The sequence below is a fragment of the Giraffa tippelskirchi genome, chromosome 5 (assembly GCF_054371585.1).
Source record: "Giraffa tippelskirchi isolate mGirTip1 chromosome 5, T2T-mGirTip1v1.2.pri, whole genome shotgun sequence".
NCBI lineage: Eukaryota > Metazoa > Chordata > Mammalia > Artiodactyla > Giraffidae > Giraffa > Giraffa tippelskirchi.
In genome coordinates, this window is record NC_137279.1 from 88528936 (window position 1) to 88543908 (window position 14973).

Below are 14973 nucleotides of genomic sequence, written 5' to 3' on the forward strand. Positions count from 1 at the left end.
CCAGTGTATGAGAAGACTGCTGCAGATGGATGTGGGACAGAGAGAAGGGAACCTTGTTCCAGAGTCACTAGACAGACATTTCATCCTGAATTGCAAGGTGATGACAACGGGTTGAGAAGTGACTTTTCAACTAGAGAGGAAGCAAGTATGACCCCTGACTTTCCTCTTCCTAGAGATGGGCTATAGATAATTCCTGTGTGAAAGAAGGAGAGGAACAAAATCCTTGATCTTTTACTATCAGAGTTCCAGAATGAATGGCATATTTCCAAAGCTTTCACATCCTCTCATCTAGCCTCACCACTCTTCTGAAGCTGCAATCACAAAAGGTGCCAGTGTCTAGACACAGAGGTCTTTACTCTGTATTCTGGTGCTCGCTGCAGCATTTGACCTTACAGAATCCTCCCCACCCTTAAGTTTCCCCCTTTCAGCTCTCATTAAGTTGCAGCATCCTAGTTTTCTTTTCCATCTTTCTGGCTCTTCTTTATCTCTCCTTAACTTGGCTTCTCTTACGATTCCTGTTCCATAAACAGACTTGTCTCCCTAGACTCTGTTGATTGGCTATCTCCTGAATATCCCATAATCACCTTAAATTCGACTTTTCTTTCTCCCTTTATTCATTTCTATAGACTAACTATAATTAATGCTTATAGTGACCCAAGGAAAGGAGAGCATCTCTGTGAAAGCCCTTCTTGGGGTCCGATAACAATCCAAATCACAGGGTGAATTCACAACAATTGAAGACAAAGGGAAAACAAACTTTAACATTAAACTTCTTAGAACAGATATTTTCAAGGGAGGAAGGGCACAGAAAAAGTCTATTTACCATAGTGGACAGGATATGTAGTTTGAAAAAGCATAGTAAAAATTATAATTCTATAACTAAAAAACAAAAAGTACCATTTCAATGACTAATACTACAAATAAAAATTTTTGCTAAATAGCTCTTACTTATTTATTTATTCAATAAACATTGACTACTCGCTGTGTGCCAGGTGCTAAGTATGGATCTTTAACAAGATAAGCACAGCTTTGGTCCTCAGGAATCATGGGAATAAAAGACAATAAACAAACAAATAAAAGATAATAAATATATATAGATCCAAACAGGTAAACAAAAGTAAACATGTTATTACAGCCTGTGATAAGTGATTTGAAGGAGACCTTCAGAGATATTGACAACATCTTTGAACATGCCAACTTCATACACCTCAGGGTCTTTACAATTGCTGCTCTCTCTTTGTGGAGATCTCTTTCCCAAGGTCCTTGTCTAGCTACCTTCTTCTCATCATTCATATCTACACTAAAACCTCATCTTCTCAAAGATCAGGCTTTCCTTGATTTTCCTGCCTAAAATTGCTCCCAGCCTCCCCACCATTTATTCTGTTCTGTTAACCTTTATTTTCTCATAGCACGATCACTACTCAAAAATACACTATGTGTTTCCATACAGATTTACTTTCCTTTTCCATACAGGTTTCTTGTCTGACTCCCCCGCCATTCTCAAGATCAATGAAGGTATGGATTTTGTCCCTTTTCTTCACTGTATTCCTACCACTGAATAGTGCCTGATGCAAAATAGGTACTGTATGTATTTGATAAATTGATGAAGGAACAGTTAGAGAGTAATAGGGAAAAGCCTACCTAGATAGGGTGATCAAGCAAGGCTTCTCTGAAGTAGTGACTTTTTCATTTTTGTTTTTTAATTTACAAATACCAAAATGAAACAAAAACTTCTTATCTGATGTATATAAACACACACACAAAATAGAATTCTCTTCCTCTTTGGGAAGCCCCATGCCCCATAACTGATATGTCGGGGTAATGAGTAGACATTCAACATCCTTTCCATCTTCCTTCCAAGTGCCTTCCTGTGCTATAGAAAATAGAACATTCGATAAACTATATTTTCTATATTTCCATGAGACTAGGGCAATGCCTTTTGTGTTTTTCTTCACCAAATTTTTGTCATACAGATACGAGCTTGAAGAAGTCAAAGAGTTGGATTTAATCGGTGTTGACAATTCAGAAATAGAATTCAGTTGAGAAATGGAATTCACAGAAATTCATAACTTGACTATATTTGGGAGATGAGAAAGAGGAATTGAATTATGATGAGTCATCTTAGTGACTGAAATTCAAAGATGAAGAAAAGTTTAAAGAAGAAGATAATTAATTCAGACTTAAATGAATTTAAGCTGTCTGAAGCATGTGTGTGCATGCTCAGTCTCTCAGTCATGTTCAATTCTTTGTGACCCCATGAACTGCATCCCACCAGGCTCTTCTGTTCATGGAATTTTTCGGGCAAGAATACTAGAGTGGGTTGCCATTTATTACTCCAAGTTATCTTCCTGACTCAGCAATCGAACTTATGTCTCTTTGTTTCCGGCATTAGCAGATAGATTCTTTACCACGGCACCACCTGGAAAACCCTTCCTAATGCTATTCAGTGGGCAATCAGAAATACAGGTCTAGAGCAAGGGAGCATAGTTGTGACTGGAATTACAGATTTAAGAGCCACATGCATTTGTGTTACAGCTAAAGCCATGAGATTGGTGAGATCACTCAGGGAGTGTGCGTATAGTGAGGAGACAAAAGAACATATAGGGAGTCAAGGATAGCACCACTGAGAAGGAGAATCTAAGAGATGACAAGAAATAGAATTGACAGAGAGATAGGAGAACCAAGTGATCTCAAGGTCATACATTTTAAAGAAAAGAGAAGTTCAAGAAAGTGGAAGTATGAGAAATTCTGCAGAAAACTTAAGAGAAAAATTTTTTGTAAGTAGGATGTCATGCATGACCACAAGATGAACAATTTTAGCTTCTAACCTTGTGTTTTAAGACTATAACACCACTGCTTTGTTACAGTCATCTGCTATCCTCAGGTCACTGCCCCCCCCCATTTCCTGAAAAGTTTAGCTTTTAGCTAGCTCATATCCTTCAAAACTACTACTGTCATAATTCTATCCATGCATTAGCCTAGTTTTTCAGATTCTTGACCTCCTCTCCTCCTCTCTTCTTGAGCATCCTAGTAAATCCCTCTGTCTTTCTAGCTCCTCCTTACCACTCCTTGGCTTGGCTTCTCTTCTGATTCTTGTACCATCACAGACTTGTCTCCCTAGATTTCACTGACTGGTTACCTCCTATAGCCACGCACTAGTACCAAAAGTTACAGTTCTTCTATAATTTAATTCCAAGCACTCCACTCTCTAATCATCACCTTTCTTTTTTCCTTTTCACTCCCTATTTTTCCCCAATACCAATAATCCTTTAAGCTCCATCCTCTGATCTATGGTCCATTAATCCAACCACTATTCATGATCCATCATGTCCCTTATGTTATCATTTTTCCCCTTACCCAGTTTAAATTCCATGTTCAGTTATCATCCCTACTCCCTCCGTTATACCCTCAACTACCTTGTTCCATTTGGGGTTGTACTTGCCTAACAAAAAAAAAAAATCAAAAAATCAATACTGATTAAATCCAATTATTGGGCTCTTTCATGCTTGAATTTGCACAACTAAAGGTAGATGGAGAAAGGCATACAACTCTGCTCTGACTAGTCTCTCTTACATTTATGATCCCTGACTTCAACGTGTGTGTTTAGTCACTCAGTCATGTCTGATTCTTTGCGACTCCATGGAATGTAGCCCACCAGGCTCCTCTGTACCTGAGGATTCTCCAGGAAAAGAATACTAGCGTGGGTAGCCTATCCATTCTCCAGGGGATCTTCAACCCAGGAATTGAACCAGAGTTTTGTGCATTGCAAGCAGATTCTTTACCAGCTGAGCTACCAGGGAAGCCCATGCTGCCAGGAAATTGTATTTTATTTCCCTAGTGCATTCTCTCATTCTCCTAAACAACTAGAAGATAAGGGCAGGGAAGTAATAAGGGGCATCACTTTTTCAATTCTTCTTCACTCATCCTCTCACTCTCATTTCCCTTATTGAGAAAAATAGAAAGCAGAAGAGTATTTCCATTTGCTGCCACTATAACTATCTACTTACCTATGTCTGTACCCTACTCTGTCTTCTCTCCTGTTACTATAGACAAATTTAACTGTGTCAGGAAAAGGGTTGTTCTTTTTCTTATGCACCAGAACCCATCTCCTCTCACCTACTCAGGGACATTGCTCCAGCAATTCTCCCATTTCTCTTTCTGCTCTAACAAATTCCCTTACTACCGGATCTTCCCTAACAGATTACAAACATACACAAAAGAAAACTCTCTTGATCCTACTTCCATCTCTAGCTACTGCTTCTTTTTTACAGTGAAATCTCTATTTTTATTAACCTATTGAAACACTCTGTTCTCAATTTAATTGACCTATTAGCCACATTTGATGGTCAGTCCCTCCTTTCTTCTTGAAACATTTCTTCAGTCATCTTCCAGGATATCAAACTCTCTTGATTTTCTTCCCATTTACTGGCTACTCCTTAGTTTCTTTTGCTAGTTTTCTTATCTTCCTTGACTTTTAACAGTAGATCATTCCAAAGCTCAGTTCTTAGGATATTTACCTTTTCTATTTATTCTCATTTATTCTCATTATTCTCATTTATTCCAGTGATGACCTCATCCACTGTCATAAGTTTAAATGTTATTTATGGAAGATAACTCCCAAATTAATCCATTTAAGCACTAAACTCCATCCTTTATCCAGATGCCTCAAGACTTCTACACCTGAATGTCTCATAGGTATCTCATATATAATTGGTTCCCACAACCTTCTTTTCCTACGATGTTCCCCACCTCAGTAATTTGTGACCCCATCCTTCCAGTTACTTGGGACAATAATCTTTGAATACTCCTTTGATCTCAGACTCCACATCCAATCTTTCATCATATGCTATTGGTTCTCCCTTTAAAATAGATCCATAATCAGTTCTTTCACTGCTACTACCCTGGTCGAGATCACCAACATCTGTCATCTAAGTTACTGCAGTAGCCTCCTTATCAGTTAGCCCAGCTTCATATCTTGCTCTTTCAGTCTATTCTCAACACAGAATGATCCTTTTCAAAAAATCAGGCAGGACACATCACTCCTCTGCTAAAATCTCTCCACTGACTTTTCATCTCACTCTGAGCAGAAGTTTGGGTCATTAAAATGATCTATAATAAGACCTTACCTGACATGACCTTCTCCCATCCATTACTTCTCTGACCTCATTTTCTTTTAATTTTTCCCTCACTCTCAGTCATTCTTTGAACATGCCAAGTACACTCCCACCTCAGGGTCTTTATACCTGCTATTTCCACACTCTGGAATGATAGTCTTCTGGATGTTTACATGGTTCACTCCCTCATCTCCTTCTGGTCTTTGCTCAATTGTCATTTTCTTTGGTCTGAACAAAAGAGAATGGTTGAAGCTGGAGATACAGATTTGGGAACAATTTGCATCTGGGTGACAGCTGAAGTTATAATATTGGTAAGGTCACCCAAGGAGTGTGTATATATGTATGAAAAGGAAAGACATGAAAAAAAAGATGATTACCTACACAGAGCCCTAGGTAATGTGGCTGACGAAGAGACTCCCACCTGAAGAAGAAAAAGGAATCAAACGAGAGTTTAGAAAAACCAGAAAAATCCTGGTGTTGCAAAAATTCAAGGAAAGGGAATTCTTTTAAGAAATAGGATATATATAAATTCTGCAGTAAACATACATAATATATGAGTTTGACAGGTAGGAAGTTATAAGGAACCTTAGCAAAGACAGCCTCACTGACATGGTTTGTTGAAGCTGGTAAACCATGAATTGAGAAAATGGCTGGAAGATATGGAAGTAGAGGCTGAAATTGGAAATTACTATTTTTGAGAAGCTTAGTTCAGTAGAGCAAGAGAAGATTTAGATGTTAAATGGAAGTGAACGCTGGTAAATGAGAAGGAAGGATTTTGTTCTCATCACTCAGCTCTGTTTGCTTCTGTTTGACTTCATTCTCTCCCAAATCTCTCCAAGAACGCATGGCAGGACAACCTCCAGAAGCTCAATTTTTATTTATTCTTTAGAGCTCATGACCTCACAGGCTGACCCTGATCATTACTCTCATTGTGTACATATCAATCCCTAACAAGGATTGCCCAGACAGCCTGGGTCAGGGGCACACATCTATGATAAGGATGGCTAGAGCACATGAAGCATGTGATCAGCAGCCCTAGCAATACCAAGTAGAAGGAAAGAAAAGGAGTTTCCAAAAATATGGGTATTCATCATATAGAAAATCAAAATGAGGCTAGAGAGAAGACAAATAAATTGAGGGAAAAAAAGAGTGGGTCATTGGACTAGAGATACTGATGAGGCTTGTAATTTGTGCAGAGAAATGACACAAAAGCTAGCAAAATTAAAAGCTGTCAAAAGGTAGGATATAGAAGTTTAATATTCCAGACAGGTAGAACCATTATAGATGGCATTTGGCAAGATCTAGTTTGTGGATATAGAAGAGGGTGATAAAAATAAAGATCTGAGTCAAGAAGATTAAAATACTAGGTTAAGATTATTAGTGATAGATTTAAGGTCTTAAACTAGTAAAACAGTAAACTTAGGAAAACCATTTGTGATACCTGAATTAATTATCTAACAAAAATCTGTGAGCACCCATTAAAACATGTAAAGCACGCAAGGAAACAATTCATTATAAGTTAAAGTATGCATATAAAAAAAGGAAAATTAAAATTAGAGCCCTCAAGCACATAAAATAGTAGATTGACAAGAACTAATGATTAATGCTTAAAATTATTAAAGACATAAAGTAAAACAAAAAGCAAGATTTATAAAGCTAATTTCTAGATATGAAGCATATAATCACTGAAATTGAAAGCTCAATAGATATTCAGCCTTAAAAAAGAAGGAAACTCTCTTATACGCTTCAACATGGATGCATCTTTTTTTTTTTAATAAATTTATTTATTTTATTTGGGGGCTAATTACTTTACAATATTGTAGTGGTTTTTGCCATACATTGACATGAATCAGCCATGGGTTTACATGTGTTCCCCATCCTGAACCCCCCTCCCACCTCCCTCCCCATCCCATCCCTCTGGGTCATCCCATTGCCCCAGCCCTGAGCATTTGTCTCATGCATCGAACCTGGAATGGTGTTCTGTTTCACATATGATAATATACATGTTTCAATGCTATTCTCTCAGAACATCCCACTCCCACCTTCTCCCTCAGAGTCCTTAAAGACATTATGATGAGTGAAATAAGCCAGACACAAAAGAACAAATATTCATGATCCCAGTTACAAGAAGTATCTAGAGTCATCAAAATCATAGAAACAGAAAGAATACTATCATATTCACAGTGTGTTTGACATCAGATATGTGGTATTCTACATAGCAAGCAATTCTCCATTATCAGCTGGGTGTCCTACAATTCAATTCAGTTCTGATGCTATCTATTAATACCTAGAGCTACTGTTAGATCTGACAGGTCCCATCAATTCATGGCAAATAGATGGGAAAGCAATAGAAACAGAGACAGGCTTTATTTTCTTGGTCTCCAAAGTCACTGCAGATGGTGACTGTAGCCATGAAATTAAAGGACGCTTGATCCTTGGAAGAAAAGCTATGACGAAACTAGACAGCATATTAAAAAGCAGAGACATTACTTTGTCAGCAAAGGCCCATATAGTCAAAGCTATGGTTTTTCCAGTAGTCATGTATGGATGTGAGAGTTGGACTATAAAGAAAGCTGAGCACCACAGAATTGATGTTTTTGAACTGTAGTGTTGGAGAAGACTCTTGAGAGTCCCTTGGACTGCAAGGAGATCAAACCAATCAATACTAAAGGAAATCAGTCCTGAATATTCATTGGAAGGACTGATGCTGAAGTTGAAGTTCCAATACTTTGGCCACTTGATGTGAAGAGCTGACTCATTAGAAAAGACCTGATGCTGGGAAAGATTGAAGGCAGGAGGAGAAGGGGATGACAGGGGATGAGATGGTGGATGGCATCACTGACTCAATGGACATGAGTTTGAGCGAGCTCCAGGAGATGGTGAAGGATAGGAAGTCTATCATGCTGCAGTCCATGGGGTCACAAATAGACACAACTGAGCAACTGAAAAACAACAGTCAACAGGTTAAGGGCTCAGTTGGATGAAACTGTACCCCAGCTCTCACTTCAGATGCCAATCACAAGTCCTCAACTGTTATCTGAACTTCTGCCCAAAGTGGCTGTAAATCAGGGTTCCCGCAACTTCTTCCTTGGGTTCCATAATTTACTAAAATGTTACACAGAACCCAGGAAACACTTACTTATATTTATTCATTCATTATAAAAGGACATGTTAAGGGATACAGATGAACATCCAAAAGGAGGAGTTGTGTAAGGCAAGGAATGGGGAAAAGGGCTCAAAGTGTTCACACCCTCACTAGTCATGCTCTCTTTCCAGTACATCCATGTGTTCAGCAACCCAGAAGTTCTGTAAACCCCAATATTTGGGGGGATTTTTATGGAGTTGTCATCACACAGAGATGATAGATCATTAATTCAGTCTCCAGCCCTCTCTTCTTTCTGGAGGATGGGAGATGGAGCTGAAAGTTCCACACTTCTAATCATACTTTGGTCTTTCTGGTGACCAGTCCCCAACCTGAACTATCCAGGATCCCACCAAGAGTCATTAGAAAAAAAACATTTCTGCCACATGAATTTCCTGAATTCCAAGATATTTAGTTGCTCTGTGTCAGAAGCTGAAATCAAAAACCAAATATTAGAACAAAAGATATTCCTAGTGCCCTTAAGAATTAAGAAATTACCAGGGTTTTGAGAGCTCTGTGCCATGACTTGGGAAAGAGAAATATATATTTTTTCTATTATTTCATAGGAAAATTTATGAATCTGGTTGTAAATAAATTGAGAATGAGATTGAAAGTAGAACATCAGATGGAAAAGTGTGGCCAGAGGCATAATTTAGACTTCTTGTTAATATTCAAACAAATGACTGACAAATTAGGAAACTGGTTATAGATTTAAAAAAAAAAACAAAACCTCAAATGGAGGGATTTCTCTGGCAGTCCAGTGCTTAAGACTTGCTTCCACTGCAGAGGACATGCATTTGATACCTGGTTGGGAAGCTAAGATCCCACATGCCATGCAGTGTGGCAAAAGAATAAATAAATAAATAATAAAATCTAAAAAAAAAGAAAACTCAAATGTAAAAGTTAGATAATAAACCTGCATGCAACAGGATCTTTAAAGAACAATGTGATTTGTATTAATGCAACTTGTTCAGGAACTGAAATTTACCTGTTTAAGCAATTTTCTTGTATTATAAACATTTATGGAAATCTGTCTAGAATAGTTAATTAGCACCCTCTTTCTTAAACAGAAGATAGCAACTATTATTTTGCCATTTCTTGATTAATCATGTATGTCATTATAACTATTAATTACTATACTCTATCAGGTTTTCCTGAATTTTGCAAGACATCACATTGCCAACAAAGGTCCATGTGGTCAAAGCTATGGTTTTCCAGTAGAATGTAAGAATTGGACCATAACAAAGGTGAGCACTGAAGAATTGATGCTTTTGAACTGTGGTGCTGGAGAAGACTCTTGAGAGTCCCTTGGATTTCAAGGAGATCAAACCAGTCAATCGTAAAGGACATCAATCCTGAATATTCATTGGAAGGACTGATGCTGAAGCTGAAGCTCCAGTACTTTGGCCATCTGATGCAAAGAGTTGACTCATTAGAAAAGACCCTAATGCTGTGGAAGATTGAAGGCAGGAGGAGAAGGAGAAGGGGATAACAGAGGATGAGGTGGTTGGATGGCATCATTGACTCAATGGACATGAGTTTGAGCAAACTCCAGGAGATGGTGATGGACAGGGAGGCCTGGCGTGCTGCAGTCCATGGGGTCACAAAGAGTCGGACACAACTGAGCAACTGAACAACAACAGTCATGTTCTCCAAAGTCTCCTACTATATCAGGAGAACAATAGTTACTTTCTTTATCGTAGAAACTGTCTCTTTTAACCCAGTAACTTCTAACCTGATGTTTCACTTTTGCTGTGGTCTGAGAAATACAATTGCCATTGATTCCATGCGAATTAAGATTTGGTAGATTCCGAAAGATAATCCAAGGGCCTCTCCTACAAAGCCATAAACAAAGGCATAGTGGCAGCCATTTTAGTAGCCTAGCTCTTCTTTATACACTATTCCTCCTGGTCAGGTAATCTGAATGTCTGAAGTTTCTGGAATGGCTTCCCTGGTGTCTTAGTAGTAAAGAATCTTCCTGCCAGTGCAGGAGACATTGGTTCAATCGCTGGTCTGGGAAGATCCCACATGCCTTGGAGCAACTAAGCCCCTGCACCGCAACTATTGACCCTGTGCTCTAAAGCCCGGGAACCACAACTGCTGAAGCCCGCACTCCCTAGAGCCCATACTCTGCAACAAGAGAAGCCACCTCAATGAGAAGCCCACATACTACAACTAGAGAGTAGCCCCCACTCACTAGAAAAAAGCCCATGCAGGGAGGAAGACCCAAGACAGCCAACAGAAATTTTCCTTCTAGGTTCTTCTGGCTAACTCAAGAATTAAAACAGCATGAAAGAGATGATCAGAAGAAAATAAAAGTGTAATAACATGCATACCAGGGAGAGACACAGGAAAATTGAGTAACTTGCAAAATAGTCCAAACTCTAACCTTATATACCATATTTAGCTAAAGACAAAGAGGATGTTGGGGGTAGTGGTTTGGAATTTCAGGGGAGAAGAGGGCAATTCACAAGGAGATGGGAAAGCAAATGTTTGGTAAACAAATGTTTGCTGGGCTAGGCAGAAACTATGGGACACAGAGTGGATCCTGATCCTGTTGAGTTTCCCCACCACTCCTAGCCCATAGTCTTTGCAGATATCTCTGGTGATAGCTCTATTCCAGGAAAAGCCCTCTATCTGAATTCTTTTAGGCAATTGGGGGAAGGTCAAAGTTTTTTCCTGAGTCTTTTGGGACTTGTTTGTTTTCAGCTCAAAATAATTCTCATGACAAAGAGATATTTTGGGGTGGCACATTTTGCTCGCCTACACTCTGCTTGCTTGAGTGTAGAATATGCAAGTCAACTCTGGGCTCTATACTTCCTCGCTTTGGCCTTATTCTTTTTTTTTTTTAGAATCCTTTTTTTTAAAATTAATTAATTTATTTTAGTTGGAGGCTAATTACTTTACAGTATTGTAGTGGTTTTTGCCATACATCGACATGAATCAGCCATGGGTTTACATGTGTTCCCCATCCTGAATCCCCCTCCCACCTCCCTTCCCATCCCACCCCTCTGATAATTTCAGAAATTTCACAAGCCTGTTGTTAAACACAGCTGTTATTAAAAGTGAAGTTATATAAGATTATATTTAAATACAATACATTTTTAAAAGATAATAAGTACTCACTTCCCAATTATTTCACTACATTTTACTATTCTATGCTCTTGAGACTATTTACATGTATTGTACAGGTAAAGTAGAAATACTACGTAATGGTACCCATTTTTATGCAAATGCTACCACAGAATAGACGAGTGCTACCAATCAGGGTTTTGTGGGTTTTTGTTTGCTTGTTGTTGTTTTCATTAGAGAAGTGGTTTTTAAACATTTGGTAGCACACCCCAAGGGGAAAACTGAAATACATCTGTTACTCTATTATGCAGACCAATTTCAACTGTCACAGTAGTTCCCTTTTCAGAACGGGGTCTGAACAGCGTCTGAACCAAGAAAAGGCCTGTTAAGGAGCTTTTCTAAACCTATCACTTCTCTGAAGGATTTTACCAGGCCCATAAAATTTGCAGCTGCTGCTGTGGTTTTTTCTAAGCAATGCATTTACCAATCGTCGACTGTTTCTATATCTTCAATAGCAAATATTCAACACAAGTATTCAGCTCAAGAGAAGTCAGAGTGAAAGAAGAAGCCAGGGAAGTTTGTCATGACTTCTTTGGAAAAACTGAACTTGCCTCATAGCAGGGAGTTAGGAAAGGCTGAGCTGTTGAGGGAAAACTCTTAAAAACAAAGCAATGGAAATGCTTCTTTCTGTGAGAGGAATGATCAAAGTAAAGGAAATGCCCCTTCTATGGTTTATGAGTCATTTCCTGTTTTAATTCTTCCTGTTTGGCCTTGGTTTTTCCACAAGTAACAGTTGAGTCTGTACCTTTCTTACCTCCCCTCCCAGGTGGCCATTACCAGAGCCCTGGTGTTAAGTGAATACACTGGGGACTCTGAAGCACTTTGATGTTGAAAGCTGTTAGGGAGTCAGAAATGACTTACAAATTTGCAAACTTTCCACTCATTAATCTGTAGAAACAAGCTCCGGAACTAGCCCTGGTCTGAACGCATCTTTGTTTGTTTGCTCTTTTTCTTCCCTCTTTCCTTCCTTCCCTCTCTGTTTGTCACCTTTTCTTTCTTTTTGATCTGTTCCCCCCTGTACTTCTTTCTTTTTTCTCTTGTGTTGTTCTTAGTCATGTACATGTATCTTGATTGGGGAGTCCTGCCACAACAGGAGGAAGTAAGATTCTGAACGTAAGGTTTTGAGGCTTGTATGAACTACTGTTATTTCACCAGAGGCATGAGAAAAAGATAGATAAGAGAAAGGAGCAAAACAGTGTTCCTTTGAAAGGAGAACCATAAAAATGAAAGCTCTTAGCCTTGTTTACCTTTCTTAGGTAACATCAGAGTACCTACATCTGAGAATAATAACAACTCAACTCCGTGTGGATACTTTCTTCTGAAGTATTCATCCAATAGCTGGAAAGAGTATGGACTTTGTTGTGAGTCAGCCCAGAAGGTTGTCCAGGTCCCTCCTCACTGGTTGCTTGACCTGTGTGAGCTGCTCTGTAAGCCTGATTCTTTGAGGCCCACACTCAGGCAGATCTCAAGGGTGCAGCCTACTGACTGTTAATGGCCAGTATCATCCTACTTGGTCATTGACTGTGCTATCCTTGTTGCTAAATGATTTTAGTCAATACCAGTTACATTAAATAGTAAAGAGCCTCTCACAGAGCCAGCCTGGAACATAGTAGTGGGTATTCAATAAACTGTAACCCTACCAATTCTTTTTCCTACCCACCAACCCCTAAACCTCCTCACTAACACCAACCAGGAAGGAGAAGAAAAAAATAAAATAGAAGTATTACTTGATGTTCCACCGCTCACAGAAAGGAAAAGTGAGACACAAAGGTGAGCCAACACCATAATGAATCAGAGGCATCAGCATTGGATCAAGGCTCCTCACATCTGATTCAGAGTGTTAACCACAAGACTCTAGGCCTCCCTGGTAATCAGCTAACACTTTTAAAGTTGAAGACACATCAAGATCTGGGAGTCAGAAAGATCTGGGTTCAGATTCTATCCCTGCCACTTACTATCTGTATGATCTCACATAGTCACTTAACCTTTCTAAATCTGTTTTCTCATGTGTAAAATGGGACCAATATACTGAAATGTTTAAGTGAGATAATGCTTGTATGTGTGTGTGTCTGTTAGTCCCTCAGTCATGTCTGACTCTTTGTGATCCCATGGACTGTACCTCACCAGGCTCCTCTGTCCATGGAATTCTCCAGGCAAGAATACTGGAGCAGGTTGTCATTCCCTTCTCCAGGGGATCTTCCCCACCCAGGGATCAAACCCATGTCTCCCACAGGGCAGGCAGTTTCTTTACTGTCTGAGCCACCAGGAAAGCCCAATGCTTGTTAAAAGGAGCTTGAAACAGTATTCTTTCTTTGTTAGTTTGGGCTAAGTCTACAAAACCAAAATTAAAACAGTAGATGCCAAGCTTTCCTCACATTACAAAGCTTGCCCCTTTTTCAGGAGTTTACAAAGGAGATAATCAAAAGCAGGCTTTGTGACCCTCAGCACATTCCCTGTAATCAAGAGTTAAAGTTGAAGAGAAGAGGAAGTACAGAATTTCTTTGGAAGAGTTGTGTAAATGCTGTGTTCACAGTGCTGGGAAGGGGAATTTTCCATCACCTTAAGCTGACTGGAAGGGCTTCAATAGAATCATAAGCAGCAGATCATTCAGCATGATCCGTGTCCTCTGGAGTTTGGGGATAGACAGGCCCAGGGCAACAGAGCAGAGAAAAAAGAAGGCTGACCATCCACAGATGGCAGAACAGAAATAAGAATATTTCCTCATACCAGACACAGGCTTTCTAAAATGGAGTTCTCCTGGAGCCAGTTTGAAAGTTCATGACACCATAAATGTACCCTGTGTTGACTATAAGAGGCTCATTCCTAGGAGGTGAAGTTAAAAACCAGCCAGTCGGATAAGAAGCATCACCCACATGACAGGAATTACAGTTAAAGAGTCCCATCAGGGGAATTTTGGAAGAACCTACAACACCCCATTGTAATAAGCCAAAAATATTAATCTGCCCCTTTCCAGGTAACAGAGGTATATAAGATGGGCTCAAATCTCCACTCTACATCTTTTGCAATCCAATGCCCTCTTTCATAGCATTATTCTCATAGTCACTTATGGCTCCAAATTCCTGCTTCTGCTAAATTAGTTCAGTTTAAAAATCCTGCTTCTGCTAAATTAGTTCAGTTTATAGATCATTTGATACCTATGTGTATTTCCCTATTCTTTACTACCTTAAACCAGACCTTTGGAAGGCCTGAGATCCCTTCCAAAATCTCTAGCTAAAAAACTCCATTTACACAAAGCTGTTGCTGGAAAGAAGATTGTACTGAAGATTTTTGGAATAGGGTTTAAGCAACACAAAGATTCCACTATCATTTTTATCTTCCCAGTAAGCATTTTCATCTCCATTCTTCTGGTAATAGACCCTTCCTCTCTAGACCAAAATATAGTCACATGATTTGTGTAGGACAATCATTGTGCCCTCCGTCACTGGCACTGATGATTGATACAGGGATGGACATGTAATCCAAGTAAGGCTAATTAGAGAAGATCCCTAGGATTGTTATATATATGTGTATGTGCTAAGTCTCTTCAGTTATGTCCAACTCTTTACAACTCTATGGACTGTAGCC